Source organism: Dreissena polymorpha, chromosome 3 (genome assembly GCF_020536995.1).
Source record: "Dreissena polymorpha isolate Duluth1 chromosome 3, UMN_Dpol_1.0, whole genome shotgun sequence".
NCBI lineage: Eukaryota > Metazoa > Mollusca > Bivalvia > Myida > Dreissenidae > Dreissena > Dreissena polymorpha.
This window is the reverse complement of record NC_068357.1, coordinates 111702234-111720359: the sequence shown is the minus strand read 5'-3', so window position 1 is coordinate 111720359 and position 18126 is coordinate 111702234. Positions and strand designations below refer to the sequence as shown.

Genomic DNA, 18126 nt, shown 5'->3' with positions numbered 1-18126 from the left:
CTTTCAAAAATAAAATAATAAAAATAAGGAACACTGAACCTGCAAGAACTTATTAAAGTTTACATGTCTAAACCACAAACTCATCCAAATGGTACCATTAAAGCAAAAAATAATTGCTTTTTATTGACTTAGTTTTTCTTTCGTACACTGTATCCGCCATATTGGAAAATTTACCCAATATTGGTTAGGTCGCAGTACACCAATATTTTGCACGTCAGGTTATGTGATGGAGCCTATTAAAGTCGATAACAATGTGGTATTCGATACAGAAAACACTAATTCAAATTTAAACATAAACATGTCAGCGATAAAAGTGTGTTTTTATAGGGTGCATGCAAAGGATAACATCCGTAGGTTGCCGTTCAGGTAAATTTAACATGTTTATCAAGTTTATTCATTATTTTCCTCAATTTGTCTCGAACCACTTCTGTTTAGTGAAGCGCACGGTTTCCGTGCGCTGAATCCGTGCGCTGAATCCGTGCGCTGAACTGCACCCATGTTTAAGAAGGGGTGCATATGGACTCCTTACTTGAAGCAATTTATCAAAGACTCTGGGAGTCCGTTTATATGGACTACAATCAAATCTGATCATAAATAACAAAGTCATGGCAATTTTAGCAAAATCTAATTATTTGACCTTGAAAGTCAAGGTCATTCAAAGGTCAAGGTAAAATTCTACTTGCCAGGTACAGTACCCTAATGATAGTATGAAAGTATTTGAAGTTTAAAAGCAATAGCCTTGATACTTTAGAAGTAAAGTGGATGTAAACACAAAATTTAACCATATATTCAAAGTTACTAAGTCAAAAAAGGGCCATAATTCCATCAAAATGACAACCAGAGTTATGCAACTTGTCCTGTACAGTCCCCTAATGATAGTTTGCGAGTGTTCCAAGTCTGAAAGCAATAGCTATGATACTTTAGGAGTAAAGTGACCCAAAACACAAAACTTTATGAAATTTTCAATTTTCTAAGTATAAAGGGGCCATTATTCTGTCAAAATGCCAGTCAGAGTTACATAACTTTACCTGCACAGTCCCCTTATGATAGTTAAGTGTCGCAAGTATGAAAGCAATACATTTATAGTATATGAATAAAGTGGACCTAAACACAAAACTTAACCTAATTTTCAATTTTTTAGTATAAAAAGGGCACATAATTCTGTCAAAATGCATGCCAGCGTTATCTTACTTTGCCTGCCCAGTCCCCTCATGACAGTAAGTAAGTGTACCAAGTTTGAATGCAATAGCTTTGACACTTTATGAAAAAAACAGGTCCTAAACACAAAACTTAACCGGACGCCGACGCCAAGGTGATGACAATAGCTCTTTTTTTTTTTCAAAAAATAGATGAGCTTAAAATATGTCTGTGGTTGCTAGTAATATCAAACTATAACTGCCATTATGTCACACCATTAAAACAAGGCATCAATTAATCAAAAGTAAGGCAAGCATTTTCTTTCACATTTTCAGAAATCAGATGATCCCTTTAAAGAGAGGCAGATTGTTGTGATAGAGTCTGTCTGGATGATGGAATGGCATACTTGCTGCTAGATAATGAAGAGATTGGGACAGTGCCTGCTGAGTTCCTGATACTTGCAATGCCTGGTGAGACACATGAGGTGGAGCAGTTGACAGTAGGTGGTCCAGTCATAGTTAACCTCAAGCAGAAAGGGAGTGAAATCACCAGTGTGTCTCTTGCTGAATGATAGGACAAACTTACCAACAACTTGTAGCACCAGTATAACAAGATTCCTTTTTTGAACCAGACATGATTCTGTAGCCATTTTGCCATTGAATATTAATGTAAGGTGAAGTTTTAACAATCATTTTGTGTTACTTATGGAAGTTTACAAAAAATTAACTTTTGTCTCGAGTTTCAAATTAAAACTTAAACATGCAATATCCAATTCTCGCATTCAGCGTGTCTTACTTGAAGCAAATGCCCTTCTAAGAACTGTTCTAATGCTTTACATGCCTTCAATGTGTTCATTTTTTGGCCTGGCCTAAGAAACAAAAGTATACAGGTTTACATGTTGTGGTCTGTTTTTATGCATTGAGGTTGTTTCATTCCATATGTTTTCAGTGTAAGAGTTCTGTTCATTATTAGACTGTTAGTATACTTGGATTTTTATGCACAGTTTGTAATATTTGTTAAGAATAATAATTCTATTTTTAAATACAGGTTATGGCATAGCCCGAGTGTACATTGTCCAGAGTAATCATGGAAATTCATGGTATAACATGGAATTCCATGGAAATCCCTGGCTTTTTAAACAGTTTCCAGGGTTTGGTTCTTGAAATGTCCTTGAAACGTGGACTTTTTTCCCCAGCATTTTCCAGCAAATGTTTATATTCTACATGCCCTTGGAAATTTACAGGTGGAGAGTAGTCGCTCAAGCATTAAACCATTGTGATGATTGTCAATCACATGGAGCGCTATCTTAGCATAGCAAATTATTGATGCTTAAAGGTCAATTTCAAAGAAAATCCAAAGTCAATATATTTAATGCTATTTACATTTAAATATGATTAATAAAGATGATTTTGTTGACTTTTATTTAATGATCATAAATCGCAAAGCGTTTATTCGCTCATCTCTCCTGTTGTTTTACGTCACACATGTTCAGGCATTATCACGTCCGCCATTTCAGAAGATAAGCGATAGATCAGAATTCTGGTTTTATTTTTATTGATATTTACATGAAATTATTTTCACTGATTAAGCCTAGTGATAAGGAAAATGGTTATCTGTGCTACCTTTGACTGTAAATCATGTTCTAGAAAATATAAAGTGATTTTTTTTCCAGTTTACAAATGAAAAAAAAATGAAGAAGAGTTGGTACACTTGAATCGGCCGTTCAAACCATTTCCAAACACAACCCGTTTTCTCCAAATAAAAAACAGAGTGTGTTCATTGAACTTTAAAGAAGACCAGTTCGTGCACAGTTTGGCATTTTTGGAGATTTAGATCTCGATTTCACAAAATATTGAAAGAAGACCCCGTGACAACCACCTTTTGTTTTGTAGTCAAGGGGCAGATATTTGGATAATATATTAATAGGAACTGGGGTCCCAGTTTCCGGGTGGATGCAGAAAACAGGCATCACCCAACGGGAGGTTTCCGGGTGAGTGAGGCAGAGGCCACCACCAACAACGGTTGGGCAGACAGCTGCAATATCTGAGAGACGGAGGTATCGGCAACGGTCGACCAGGACGCGCCACAATGAGGTTGTTCTGGCAAGTGTTGGACGCAGCCAGAGGACCGAGGGTCTGGCGAGGGTAATCTGTGCCGCAGTAAGCAAGATACGTTGGACGCCACCAGAGGACCTAAGGTCAGGCGAGAGCCATCCGTGTCGCGGTGGGGTGGACACATAGAGCGCCACCAAAGGGTCGAGGACCTAGTGTGAGTGGTATTATGTGTTGACAGCTGTGACAGTTTTAGTCAGCCAGTGACTTCATGATTGTTATTTTTATATATTTTTTTATTGGTACAATATTATCTGATAGCGATTAGGATAAACTAACAGGCATGCGGTTCCTACTAACATTAGTGTTTTAGAATAAAATGTAGCAAATATTAAGACATCTATTAAATGAAGTATTTACAATTTTATCTGTCTCTATTATCATTTCCATGATCAAGGCTCGAACCGCTTGTCACTTATAAATCACTCCGTGACAATTCCAAAGAAAATGGCCATGATGATGGAAAATCATAATTAACATTGATAACAAATGTTATCAGCATTTCACTTTCTTAGGTTGTTTAAGTCCTATTGTACTAGTCCAAAATAAGAGTGCCGGTCAGTTTGAAGTTTTTCTAGTCAATGTTCTCCTTTTATTGCACTTTTTAGGTACAGCTTTTCATTACAATTTTCAGTGGCATAACATCCGAAAAATTTAATTTACATTACCAGTTTACAATAAGTACTATGTATAATTACATTCAAATATGTTGTAATTTCAGGTTCTACATGAGGCAAAGAAGACTACCCACACGGTGACAACATTAGTTGAAACCTCTACAGACTTCAATGCACCACTGACAGCAACACCAATACATACAAAGTTTGAAAGTGTTCCAGACTTGGACACTCTAGCCACAATTGCCTTCAACACACAGCCCCTTCCAATTCATCAAGCATACCATGTTCGAAACCAGACACCAGCTTCAGTGAGTTGTATCATTGAGTTTCATGTAACTCACAAAATAACAGTGTATCTTTCATTCTGACATTAAAACTGTAAATGTGCTACATGAAACCAGTCAGTATATGTTTTAAAAAAGTGGAAGGTCGCTTGCTTGTAACCACGAAGATTTGATCACACTGCCATGAGACCGAGTCATGGAGAAGCCAGGCTTCAGTTGGTTGGCTGGCTAAAGGTCATTTGGAACTTTCAGCAGACATGGTCTCAGGAAGTGCAACCACCAAGTTCCTACATGCCCTTAAGTTCGCTAGGGTCGTGTGTTTAAATGAAACTACATTCTACAATTTACAAAAACTGTATTGGACACCAGCAATAACAAGTGTCTGGAGGATGCACCAGTCAGCCCTAATCGAAGGGCTTAAAGCGAAAAGGTCTCCACTTGTCCTTGGAGATGTATCTATGAAGTTTCATGATCCTAGGCCTAAGCGTTCTTGAGTTATCATCCGGAAACCATCTGGTGGACGGACAGACATACGGACATACGCAGGGCTCAACATTAAGAGATGTCCTATTGCCCCTGGCAAGTAGAAGTTGGGTCTGGGCAAGTTATTTTATAATCTAGTTGTCCCCCCAGGCAAGTGCAAAAAAGAACAAAGAGCATTAAATTTAGACTTAAATTAGTCTCTAATTGCTATAATCATTTGTTAAATGTGCAAAAATAATAAAAAAAGGTTTTGTGGTGTATTACTTTGATCTTTATTAAAAAAACATGAGGTTTACAGTTTAAGTTAATGTAATATTTCATGTTTGGGCAAGTGGCTTTAAGATCAGGGCAAGTAGATTTTCTAAGTACTTGCCCGGCAGGGCAAGCTGGTTTTTAGGTTGATGTTGAGCCCTGATACGGACGGACAGACCGACATTAGCAAAACAATATACCCCCTCTTCTTCGAAGGGGGCCATAAAAATGCATTTTTAGCTTTATACAAAATGTTGTACATTTATAGTAATTTGCAACAAGGCTTTTCTGTGATAAACATGAACTTTACGGAAACAAACAAGACGAACGTGGTATGCAGTGGCATCCAATAATAATAAGACGGTGCCTTTTTCTTTGCCAAAAGTGACAGGCAGCATACAATACAATTTCTGAATCTGGATTCATAAAGTTACCATCATCCAGAACCGTTTATGACTACAGTCATTTTTTTCACAGTGATTTAGGATTTCAGAGAGATGCGTTTGAATTGGCTAAGAAAGAGGCAGAGAAGAATGGACTGTTTGATGTAGAATGGAGAAGAAATGTTGGACTGCTGTTTGATGAGGTAAACATTCAGGAAGATTTGGTTTATGACAAACACACGGGGGGAACTGGGTAGCTACTGTAATTTGGGTGACATAGCCAACCAGATGATGAAGTTTGACACAGCACAAACAGAGACGGGGGCATACTCTTAAGAAAAGCAAGTTTAAGTGGTGATGTTGAGAAGTGTATATGGGCATATGTGCTATCCACTGTGTGCCTTTGCGACAAAGACCATTACTTCTGACTTTCTCTATCCCTTGATTGGCAAACTATTGATGCTATACAAACTGGTCTGAAATTAACCCTTTCCCTGATAGATGTGTATATTCCCGAGTCTATCAATTACCTGATACATGCGTTTATTACCGTCTCTATCGATTACCGCATACATGCCAATTTTTCCGTCTCTATCCATAACCCGATAATACCGTATATTCCCAATGTCCATTTTTCAAATGCAAATTCTGATTTATATTGACTACAAAAGTGTTCAAGAAAACTCATAAACACAAACATCTGACATTTTTCTAAAGTATCAAATGAATTTCAGCATATGTTTCTAGTATTTAAAGATATTATGAAATAGGTGTCCAATCGGGACAAGGGTATTCAAACACGCTTTAATAACATAATGTGGTGTGCGCGCATCGTGTACAGTTAATGTTCTGTTAGAAATTGTAGCCAGAAATAAATACATGTATATGCCCATGATATTTTCGTGTCAAGTCTTTGTTTGGACAAAAAGCGCGCGAAAATAGGCGTGGGTGTATTTATTTATACACAAAAACTGCGTAGCGCAGACAACAACGAAAAAAGCTTCGTATTGAATTTCCATTTAAGTATCGGGGTATCTTGCAAATGATTTTGACATTTCCCTGAATAAAATAAAAGTCAAAAACGCTGTATCATTATCATCTTTTAGTTCGTTAAATATTGCAACAATTATTGTACTGTTTCTGATTGCACACAAAGTGCCGTGTACAGTTCATATTCTTTTACAACGACATCATCTATATTTAGATTTCATGCAACATGTATAAGTCATTTTCTGGAAATTGGGAAAAAGTAACAGCGATTTTTTGAAAATAAGTGGGGTTTTTTTTCATTTAATCTGTCATAATTATTTATATTTTGTGTTGTCTGTGTTTGCTTGTTTTGGTTCTCATTTGTTTTTAGCTAATCTTATGGGAAAAAAATATCGTAATTGTAAATGTTTAAAGCAAGTCCCCTTTCCAACATCATATACGAGAATTACTTCAATGTTAACGGACATGTACAATATTTGTTTTGACAGACGACACATGCTTATCTAAAGTTTGTGTTTGGTAATACACATGATATTGGATTTTTGGTGCTTGATTGAGCAATAAAACAAAGACGCAGTAAGCCTTTTTGACTGACCAACATAATAATTATTAGTGCACGTGCTTATCTAACATTTAGGGATACAAAATACGGGCCCTAGACACTGTGTGCTTGTTTGGGCCATAAAACGCAATCGCGGTGGCTAGTTTCAGTAGCACATGTGTCCAGAAACTAACGAGTTTGGGTAATAAAGCACAGAGATTATGATCGTTAAACTGCATGGAGTCTGAAATGAAACAAATTGCCGACAAATCAAAAGATTAATCGCCTAATGTTTCAGTAGACAATTCAATATTTGATTAAAAAACCCGGTATCGACTTATGAGGTGGTCCATGAAAAAAATAATGAAATTCCATGAAAAAAATAATGAAATTCGAAGAAGATTGATCCCCGCGGCAATAGTTGTTGTTGTATAAAAAAAATCGTTGATTTACGACTAACAAAATGTCGTATTTTTACTGATACTTACCAATTAATATAATCACAGTTTGCAATTACTCTTGTTTTTATTTTGATAATTTAATCCAAAGTCTTCATGTAAGCAGGTGTTGTTTTTTTACTGTTCATGTAAACAAAGAATCAAGGACATCATTTAAAGTCTCGCAAAAATTCGCAATATGTGTGAATAGACAGTTTGAAGTCATCAAAGGAAAGCCGTTTCCTGTCAAGAAGCCATAAAGAACACCTTTCTCGCCGACAAAATTGGATTCCTTTGTTTAGAGAAGCGATATGCTTAACCAATCGCATGTTTGTAACTCGCTTGCAATCGTCCCATTATGCTTGAGCACGTGTATAGCTCCGCCTTTGAAACTGTTACAGAGAAAAAGGTGGAGTTAGCGGTCTCTTGGGTATGTCAATCATTGTTTTAAAAACCTCTTTACCGAGACACTAATCAATTGTTTTGACAGTCACATTAAAAGTACAAAGATTGGATTACAGTGATAATATTGTTTCATCGGATTAAAAGCGGAAAATAGTTTGTGGATAATTACTAGCGTGGATTATTGAGTGCAACCATTTATTAATTAGATAAACAAAAACACAACTGGACTTACGATTAATGTGAAAATGCCTGGCAAACCCAAACGCCAGGCTTATGACAATGCATTTAAAATACGTGTGATAGAGTTTGCGGAGAATTTAAATAACAACAGTGCTGCTGAACGTGAGTTTGGTATAAGTGAGAAACTAGTGCGAGATTGGCGTAAGAATAAGGACACAATTGTGAGCGTCTGTTTATGAAATTCGTAAACAGAAAATTTCTGACTCGACTTATGAAGCTAACATACTCAAAATCTCCAATTTTGGTACCAAAGTATACCCCCCGACTTATGAGCCGGGTAGACTTATGACTGCCTTTTTACTGTACTGGTTATATCCTCTTATTATCTATTAGAATACAGACTTAAAATGTATATGGTTTGAAGGAGAATTTATTTCTCTACAATATTTACATTGACACAAATGATGTGAAATGCAAGGAACTAAGTGAAAATTAAGCCTAAACAAGAGAGGTGTAACAGTTGAGAATTTTTCCATTATTTTCCCAATAACCCTATTGAGATGGTGCAGTCAGGCTTATCAGCTGTATATGGAGTCACTGAACAGCAGGCCTGGAGTGGCAGATCAGATAAGAAGTCTATCAGGGAAAGGGTTAACCCTCAATGCGCGGGAACTGAGATAACTCGGTTCCGTACAATGCGCCGTATTGGGGAACCGAGTTAACCCATTTCCGATAGTGATGATTATATTCGTAAAAGTTTACAGGGTTTCCGTCAACGTCATCAAGTATATAAATATTATCCAATGAAAATATGAATAAATGAGGTAGTGTCCTAAAAAAACTAACGAAATTCCGGATATTGCGCAAGAAATTTTAAAGCGAGATTGAATGAAGGAATTGGCAAACAAAGTTGTTCAAGATGGCTGTTCATGAAAATTTGGTTGATATGTACTTCGGGAATTCGGATTCCGAGGGCGAATTTGAAGGCTTTCAGGAAGCAGACTTGGTTGCTAATAATGAACGGAGGTGTCCTGACGTGGTTTCTGCTCAGTGTCGCAACACCTACACTCCAGACAAGAACATCGCCGTTGACGAGGGGATGGTCCCATGGAGAGGATGTTTGAAGTTCAAACAGTACCTACCCAACAAGCCAGACAAGTTTGGCATAAAAGTTTACATTGCTAGTGAAAGTAAGTCTGGCTATGTGTGTGACTTCAACGTCTACACTGGTGCTGACTCTGATCCTGACCCTAACGCAGAAGTTGGTTAGGTTCAGCTGGGCTATTCCTATGGCGTGGTGATGGGGCTGCTACGAAGATAAAATCTTCTGAACAAAGGATACTGCCTGTATGTTGACAACTATTACACATTTCTAACCCTGTTTGACAGATTGTCTGCTGAGAACATGATGGCCGTTGGAACTGTACGACTAAATCGACGTGAAGAGCCGGTCGCCCTGAAAACTAAAACAACGCTCATCTATTTTTCTTTTTAAAGGTGTAGGGACCTATCTCAATTTCAATCACAAAGGATGGAGGGGTGGAGTGGAGAGGGGTGTATAGTGTGGGGGTGTGGTTATTTATTACATTATCTTCCAAAAATGCTCTTCCAAAAATGTAAAAAAAAAATCCAAAAAAAAATTATTTATTTTTTTGGCGGGGGGGGGGGGGGGATTATTGGGTGGATGGTTGGATGGTATTTCAAAAATAAAATAATAAAAATAAATATTTGTGTTTTTTAACCATGTTTGAAAACAAGGGCTGTTTGTAAAACATGCATGCCCCCCCCCCCCAAATGGGCTCTTTGTTGTAGTGACAGCCATTGTGTGAATATGTTTTTTGTCACTGTGACCTTGACCTTTGACCTAGTGACCTGAAAATCAATAGGGGTCATCTGCCAGTCATGATCAATGTACCTATGAAGTTTCATGATCCTACATAAGCGTTCTTGAGTTATCATCAGGAAACCATTTTACTATTTCAGGTCATCGTGACGTTGACCTTTGACCTAGTGACCTAAAAATCAATAGGGGTCATCTGCGAGTCATGATCTATCTACCTATCAAGTTTCATGATCCTAGGAATAAGCATTCTTCAGTTATCATCCGGAAACCATTTTACTTTTTCGGGTCACCATGAACTTGACCTTTGACCTAGTGACCTCAAAATCGATAGGGGTCATCTGCGAGTCATGATCAATGTACCTATGAAGTTTCATGATCCTAGGCATAGGCGTTCGTGAGTTATCATCCAGAAACCATTTTATTATTTTGGGTCACCATGACCTTGACCTTTGAATCAATAGGGGTCATCTGCAAGTTATGATCAATGTACCTATTTAGTTTCATGATTGTAGCCATTAGCGTTCTTGAGTTATCATCCAGAAACCATTTTACTATTTCAGGTCATCGTGACCTTGACCTTTGATATAGTGACCTGAAAAACAATAGGGGTCAACTGCAAGTCATGATCTATCTACCTATCAAGTTACATGATCCTAGGCATAAGCGTTCTTGAGTTATCATCCGGAAACCATTTTACTATTTCGGGTCACCGTGACCTTGACCTTTGACATAGTGACCTCAAAATCAATAAGGGTCATCTCTGAGTCATGATCAATGTACCTATGAAGTTCCATGATCCTAGACATAAGCGTTCTTGAGTTATCATCCATCTGCGTTCATTCAATGCCTGTCATAACGTGTTTGTTTACAGATGGCCACCACTGACATAGCCCACATGAGGCAGAGAAACCCTGGCCCCCACGCAGGCACACTCAAGCCCAGGGTAATTACCACAAAGGGGCCATCCACCTACACTAGCGGGGGAGACCAGCGCCAATCCTTTATTGTAGGACTGGCTGACATGACTGGGGCAGCAAAGGCTGTCATTTATGACAGTGCCCAGTTCCAGCGGTATCAAGCGGGGCAGTCAGTAGTGATCCGAAATTTCATCTTGAGAGCAGATGGGTCAGTAATTGTCACCCGGAATTCGAGAACATTCTCCACCTCCTCCATTGTTGCATCAGATGGATTCGCTTCTGAAGCCAGTGGTCTCGTTCACCACCCGGAAGCCCCATTCATGAGCCTGGAACAGGCAGCTGCCTCCCCTGCCAAGACACTTGTACCTGTTAGGGGGAACATTGTGCAGGTTAGTGGATACTCTTTTGTCTTTGTGTACAAATGAATTTTTAACTGTAAAAGCATCATTTAATATAGTCAAGGAATACTCTCACTCATTGGGAAAGTGAAGTCAAGACCCTTACAGGCAGTATAATTTACTTAAAACTAACTTACAAGGGGTAGTTATAGAATTTTTTTTTTCATATATATAACTACAATGCCCGCTCGTTCATGAGTTCTCTATAGGTATCATGATTTTTTTTAAACAAATAAGTACTTTTTTTCAGTAAAATGCAACCGTACGTTTGTTATATGAATTCCCCACACTGATTCGACATTTTTCTAACACTTCAAACGTTCAATTGATCTTTACTGAAAAAATACTTATTTGTTTTAAAAAAAAGCATGATACCAACAGAAAACTGTCACGAATAAGCAAGCTCTCCACTTTATCCCATAAAAAAATAGTGAAGTTTTTAAAAACACATCTTTAACAATGGTGCCTGGGTCGCGCTTTTATTGATCGTATTCTCCCAACACAGATCTTAAAAAGTCACGGCATAGGCACTGTGTTAAAAGAAAAAAGAATGTTTCAAAGATTTTTTATTTCTATTGATATATATACTCATTGCTTGGGGGAACGAGGCAGTATATTTGCCTCAAACATGGATTGAAATATGCCCACGACATTAAGCAGAAATTTTCAAATGACATAATTAGTTGTGTGGTCTCATTTTCTGCACACACGTTTCCAGAAAATGTCTATTTGTATATTGCTTCATTATTCCTTATGAGCGCAACATGTGTCTGGTGCAACTCTTTCAATCATGAATAAGATCACAAACGGGAAATGCTTAGCAATTTAAAAACATATATGACATGATAAAGACTTAAGTGTTTGTATATCATTTGTTCACTTGTATAATAATTCATGTTGTGTGCTATCTTCGTTTTCTTTCAGTTATTGTTACAAAATCTCCTCTTTACTTCCAAAATTGAGACCTTTTGCTTAAAAAGATTATCAGGTTGTGTCAAACACAGAGAGGTGCATTTACATGCTATAAACTTAGGAACCACATGCTAAGGCTCCCAACGGCCATTAGTCTGTCTTTTTGAAGAGGCCTTAGGCCCCTCAATTTGCGTAAAAATGATTCGCAAACTCTTTTATATTGTGACAACATTCGTCGCAACTTTATAACAATTGGTAAATTTGTCTCTTTTAAAATTTGAATACTTCAGGGCAATAAAATCATATTTCATTGACTGCACACTGGAATTATACCAACACATGATCTTATTCCCCTGTGTTATTAAATTGAATTTTTCCAGGAGGACCTGGAAAGACAGGTCACTGTTGGGAGTTCCCCGACAAGGGTAAAGGATATCACGATCTCCGACAATCGTCGGAGAGTGAAACTGACCCTCTGGCGAGAGGCTTGTGACATGCCCCACAGTCTGGGAACATTCATCCAGGTCACAAATGCTGTGACCAACGTTCACAGAGGGGAGACTTCGCTGTCACTGACCTCAAGAAGCGTTATCCAGGTATGTAAGATTGCTATTATAAACTCTAACAAATAATATACATTATTATTTTCCTTTTACATAGTGTTCAACCGGTTTTTTATTCAACACTGAATGCGCAAATCTGTTGCAAGTTGTGGAACTGACATGAACCTTTAATGCTTAAAAATCTTGAATCAGTTTCAATTTACAATTGATAATTGTAACAGTATTGTCTGTCCTTAATACTATAATAAATGAAGACAAGAGCACCGCCTTGCAGGTGCAGACCGCTCATCTATTTTCTTTTTAAAGGTGAAGGGACTCTCATTTTCAATCACAAAGGAGGGAGGGGTGGAGTGAAGAGCGGTGCATTGTGTGGGGGTGTGGACATTTATTACATTATCTTCCATAAATGCGGAAAAAAGGAAAAAAAAATCGGGGGTTGTGGGGGGGTGGGGGGTGGGGGGGGATGGGTGGGGGTGGGGATTCTTGGGTGCGATGGTTGGACGGTATTTCAAACATAAAATAATAAAAATAAATATTTGTGTTTTTTAACCGTTTCAAAAAAAAAAATTGGGGGGGGTATAGTGTGAGGGTGTGGTGGTCATTTGTGAGATGATCTTAAAAAAAAAAAAAAAAAAAAAAAAATATAGGGGGGGGGGGCATGGGCGATGGTTTGGGTGGAGTCTATTGTGGTATGTCAGGTAAGAGTAGTTTTGTCAAGTCAAGGTAAAATTCAACTTGCCAGGTACAGTAACCTCATGATAGCATGAAAGTATTTGAAGTTTGAAAGCAATAGCCTTGATACTTAAGAAGTAAAGTGGATCGAAACACAAAATTTAACCATATATTCAAAGTTACTAAGTCAAAAAAGGGCCATAATTCCGTAAAAATGACATCCAGAGTTATGCAACTTGTCCTTTTACTGCACCCTTATGATAGTTTGCGAGTGTTCCAAGTATGAAAGCAATATCTATGATACTTTAGGGGTAAAGTGGACCAAAACACAAAACTTAACCAAACTTTCAATTTTCTAAGTATAAAGGGCCCATAATTCCGTCCAAATGCCAGTCAGAGTTACATAACTTTGCCTGCACGGTCCCCTTACGATTGTTAGTAAGTGTTGCAAGTATGAAAGCAATAGCTTTGATACTTAAGGAATAAATTGGACCTAAACACAAAACTTAACCAAAATTTTCAATTTTCTAAGTATAAAAAGGGCACATAATTCTGTCAAAATGCACGCCAGAGTTATCTAACTTTGCCTGCCCAGTCCCCTCATGATAGTAAGTAAGTGTACCAAGTTTGAATGCAATAGCATTGATACATTCTGAAAAATGTTGACCTAAACGCAAAACTTAACCAAAATTTTCAATTTTCTAAGTATAAAAAGGGCACATAATTCAGTCAAAATGCACGCCAGAGTTATCTAACTTTGCCTGCCCAGTCCCCTCATGATAGTAAGTAAGTGTACCAAGTTTGAATGCAATAGCATTGATACTTTCTGAGAAAAGTGGACCTAAACGCAAAACTTAACTGGACGCCGACACAGACACCGACACTGACGCCGACGCCAAGGTGATGACAATAGCTCATAAATTTTTTTCAAAAAATAGATGAGCTAAAAAAATGACTTTACAGTTCGTTAATTAAATTATCAAACTTACTCACAGAATTATTTCTTCTTTACTCACTTTACGTAATTCTTCTTGTCGGTAATACTTTCTTGTGCTAGATTTAGACATAAATGCTTTTCACATAATGCTGCTTAATGCATCTGGTTATCAGTAATGAGTTATTTTCCATATTGAACTTTTATGTTTACACTTTACTACATTTATATATTGTCTTCAAAATGCAAAAACATTTAACAGACACTTACTTACATATAGCCGTGGCGAAACATAACATTTCAGTTGCCTGTGTGTTACTGCACACCGTCATTTGTATTCATGAACTTACGCCCTGTCAAATTCTTAATTATCTTTCAGTAAGGCACATTATAACATCGAGGGATTTGCATTAAAATGATTATTCCCTCCATACATTGTAGTAATAAATTAATTATTCACCTATTTTGATGTACTTTCAGACTGCTGAGGATCCTTTAGATGAAAGAGTAGTAACCATTGAAGGCGTTGGGGGAGACCAGGAAACAAAAGAGCTCCTGGCCGATGATGGAGAATGGTAGCAACCGAGGTGTTAAGTGAGGCTTTTCCTGGCGAGGACATAGACACATTCATCTCCCAGAATGCTCCTGTCACCCTTCGTCTTTTCATGCGAGGGGCCAGTTGAGCGGGTACATGCAATGTGACTTGACATGTGTATTTTAGCTCACCTGAGCACAATGTGCTCATGGTGAGCTTTTGTAATCACCTTTTGTCCGTTGTCAACATTTGCCTTGATAACACTCTACAGGCCACATTTACTGTCTGATCATCATAAAACTTGGTCAGAAAATATTTCTCAATGCTATCTTGAACATGTAAGAAAATGGTTGTGGTCTGTTGAAAAACATGGCCACCATGAAGCTTGGCATTCTACCTTATATGGCTATAGTAAAAAGTCTTTAACAATCTAGAAGTTACACTTTCAGTCCAATCTTCATGAAACTTTGTCAGAACATGTGTTTGTATGATACCTGGAGTTGATTTCAAGTATTGTTCTTTCTGTTGGAAAACATGGCTTCTAGGGGGCTGGATTTGTTTCCTTATATGGCTATAGAAAGGCCTTGTAAACTATTTCGTTCATATTTTGGCCAAATTTGTAAATGGTTTCAGAAACATCATACAAGTTGCTGAGAGCAGTACCATTAAGTCTCAGGCCTCTGACCCTCTTGTTTTTACTTGCATTTCCATCATGTAAAAAAACATTTTCATGCTTTGAAACTAATATATCTAGTCATGTTCATTTCATTTTGGGTATATATAAGTTAATAAGTGTTTTTATTACTCATTTCATTTTTACAGATATGTAAATAATGTTCTTTAATGTCTGCTTTAACCTCTATCACTTATGAACCTTATATTATTTTAGTGTAGTGTTGATTGTTTTCATTACTTATGTTCATATTTACAGATATGCAGAAAAAAAAATTTTGTCTTCCCTACCTCTTTGTTACATGTACATATTTACTTCACAAACAGAATGTCATACGCTTTGCTTGTTTTCATGTGTTAAAGTGCACTCATTTGTCTGCTTGTTGTCATCTATAGCATTATGTAATTGGGTATGATTGTTTTTGCATTTAACATTAACTTCCCTATCAAAATCAGCTTGTCAGTATCTTTGTGTGCCCTCCATATGTTTTTACCCATTTCAGTAATTTTCCTGCAACACTACTCTATGGTTAAGACCTTGCAAGGTCAAATATTTTAGCATCTACTTTTCCATCCTGTTGTGTCTCTTATATTCGTTGCATCATTTCCATACATTTTGCTTACTTACATTAAAGAAATCTAGTTAATGTTCAAAGTGCATAATTCAGTCAAGGCAGATAAAAATCAGCTCACATTTAAAGGTGAACAGTTAAACCTTTAATGTTTTCGTATCTGCTTCATATTCCTTATTCCAATCAATCTGTTTAAAAAAAGGCATATTAATGTTCGCAGTATACTGTTGAAGAGAAATATTAAGATAATATGAATGCATACAACTTAACAATCATATATTCAGTAGTTCATACAGTACTACAATTGTTCAAATATATTTTATTGGATTGTTATGGTGCTATGTATGTGTATGTTCCTTGCAAAATATTGATGCATTGTTCAATTTTGTTCTTCTATTATATTATAATACATCATTTTTTGTCTACATTGTACGATATTCAATTTCTTGCAAACGAATATACACCCATTGATGCTTTATCTATTATAAAGCATTTGTTCTCTAAATCGTACGATATAAATTAATTTCTAACAAGCAAATATACCCTTGTAAATCATTTTCAGAAATAAAACTATATAACTTTTTGGTATGAGACACATTTTGTTACTTTCAACAAAATATATATGAAAGAAAGCAGCCTGTGCCCTTCTATGACTAAAAACAAATTCCTTGCAGTTTTTCAAACCATTTAGGAACATATCAACAAGTATTAACATTTCCTTGTTGTTAGTAAACAAGGCTATGTGTTGTGTAAAATGATTGAAGACTCTTTAGTCAAAACTAATTGATTGTAGAAGAATGATGACCAGATAGCATTGATGTCTGGCCAGTGTTGCCCAAGCAGATTTCATGGACATGGACTAAGTACTGACCACAATGGGACCTTAATGAAGAAATAGGGCTGTTTTATTTAATCAGAACTCAGTAAACAAGCCATTTGTCCCAAGTCAAGCTCGTGTTTTATTTATCATGTTTCATATGTATAAGAATGGATTTATAAATAAAATTATGTGTTTGCAGTTTAAACAGTAAATAACTATATCTTACCTTGGAAACCTTCTGCAAAACTCCTGCACATTAAATATAATTCCAGCATCAATGTATGACACTAATGTTTTGCATTGATGATGTTAACATTTCACAAAGTCTTTAGTGAATGCTTATCAACATCAAATCATTGAGTATAAACATGTTTATCAATGACTTTAAACAAGAGCACTGCATAACGGATGCCTTGCTCGGCTACGGGTGCAGTTTTGAATAAATTATTTTTTTTATATATATTTTTTTTAAGAGGTCACAGTGACCTTGACCTTTGACCTAGTGACCCCAAAATGGGTGTGGCATGTAGAACTCGTCAAGGTGCATCTACATATGAAGTTTCAAAGTTGTAGGTGGAAGCACTTTGATTTAAGAGCCAATGTTAAGGTTTTAGCACGACACGGACGGCAGATGTCAGACGACGGACAGCGGACGACAGCGACACGACGAGCTGGCTATGACAATACCTCGAGTTTTCTCCGAAAACGCCCAGCTGAAAATATGTACTTATTTAGGATTTTTTCCTAAAATTTATCAATGGTATTTGCTATAATGTAAATTTGTTACATTAGCAACAAGTGTATTCAAATGATGGCTTTTGTTTGCACACAACAGTTTAATTTATGCATTTAATCTATTAATGAATATTTGTTTACTGTATTTACAAAAGAGTTTGTAGTCACTTTAATTGTTATATAAAACCATTATTTGGCTCTAAGATCTTGTGAGGGTGGATACAATCAAAAATCAAATATATATTAAGTTTCATGATCCTAGGCGTAAGCATTCTCAGGAAACCATTTTTCTGTTTCAAGTCACTGTGACCTTGACCTTTGACCTGGTGACCTGAAAATCAATAGGGGTCATCTGCCAGTCATGAATAATGTACCTATGAAGTTTCATGATCCTAGACGTAAGCTTTTTTGAGTTATTATCCAGAAACCATTATACTGTGTTGAGTCACCGTGATCTTGACCTTTGACCTAGTGACCTGAAAATCGATAGGGGTTATCTGTGAGTCATGATCTATGTAACTGTGCGTAAGCATTCTTGAGTTATGATCCGGAAACCATTTAACTGTGTCGAGTCACCATGACCTTGACCTTTGACCTAGTGACCTGAAAATCAATAGGGGTCATCTGCCAGTGATGATCAATGTACCTATGAAATTTCATGATCCTAGGCGTAAGCCTTCTTAAGTTATCATCCGGAAACCATTCGGTGGACGGACTGACTGACGAACGG

General features: G+C 36.9%; 1 protein-coding gene across 1 annotated transcript in view; it reads right to left on the bottom strand.

Moving 5' to 3' along the window:
* The window catches only part of LOC127872502 (RPA-related protein RADX-like), a 115024-nt gene that overhangs the window by 53751 nt on the left and 43147 nt on the right, over positions 1 to 18126 (bottom strand). The window lies entirely within an intron of this gene.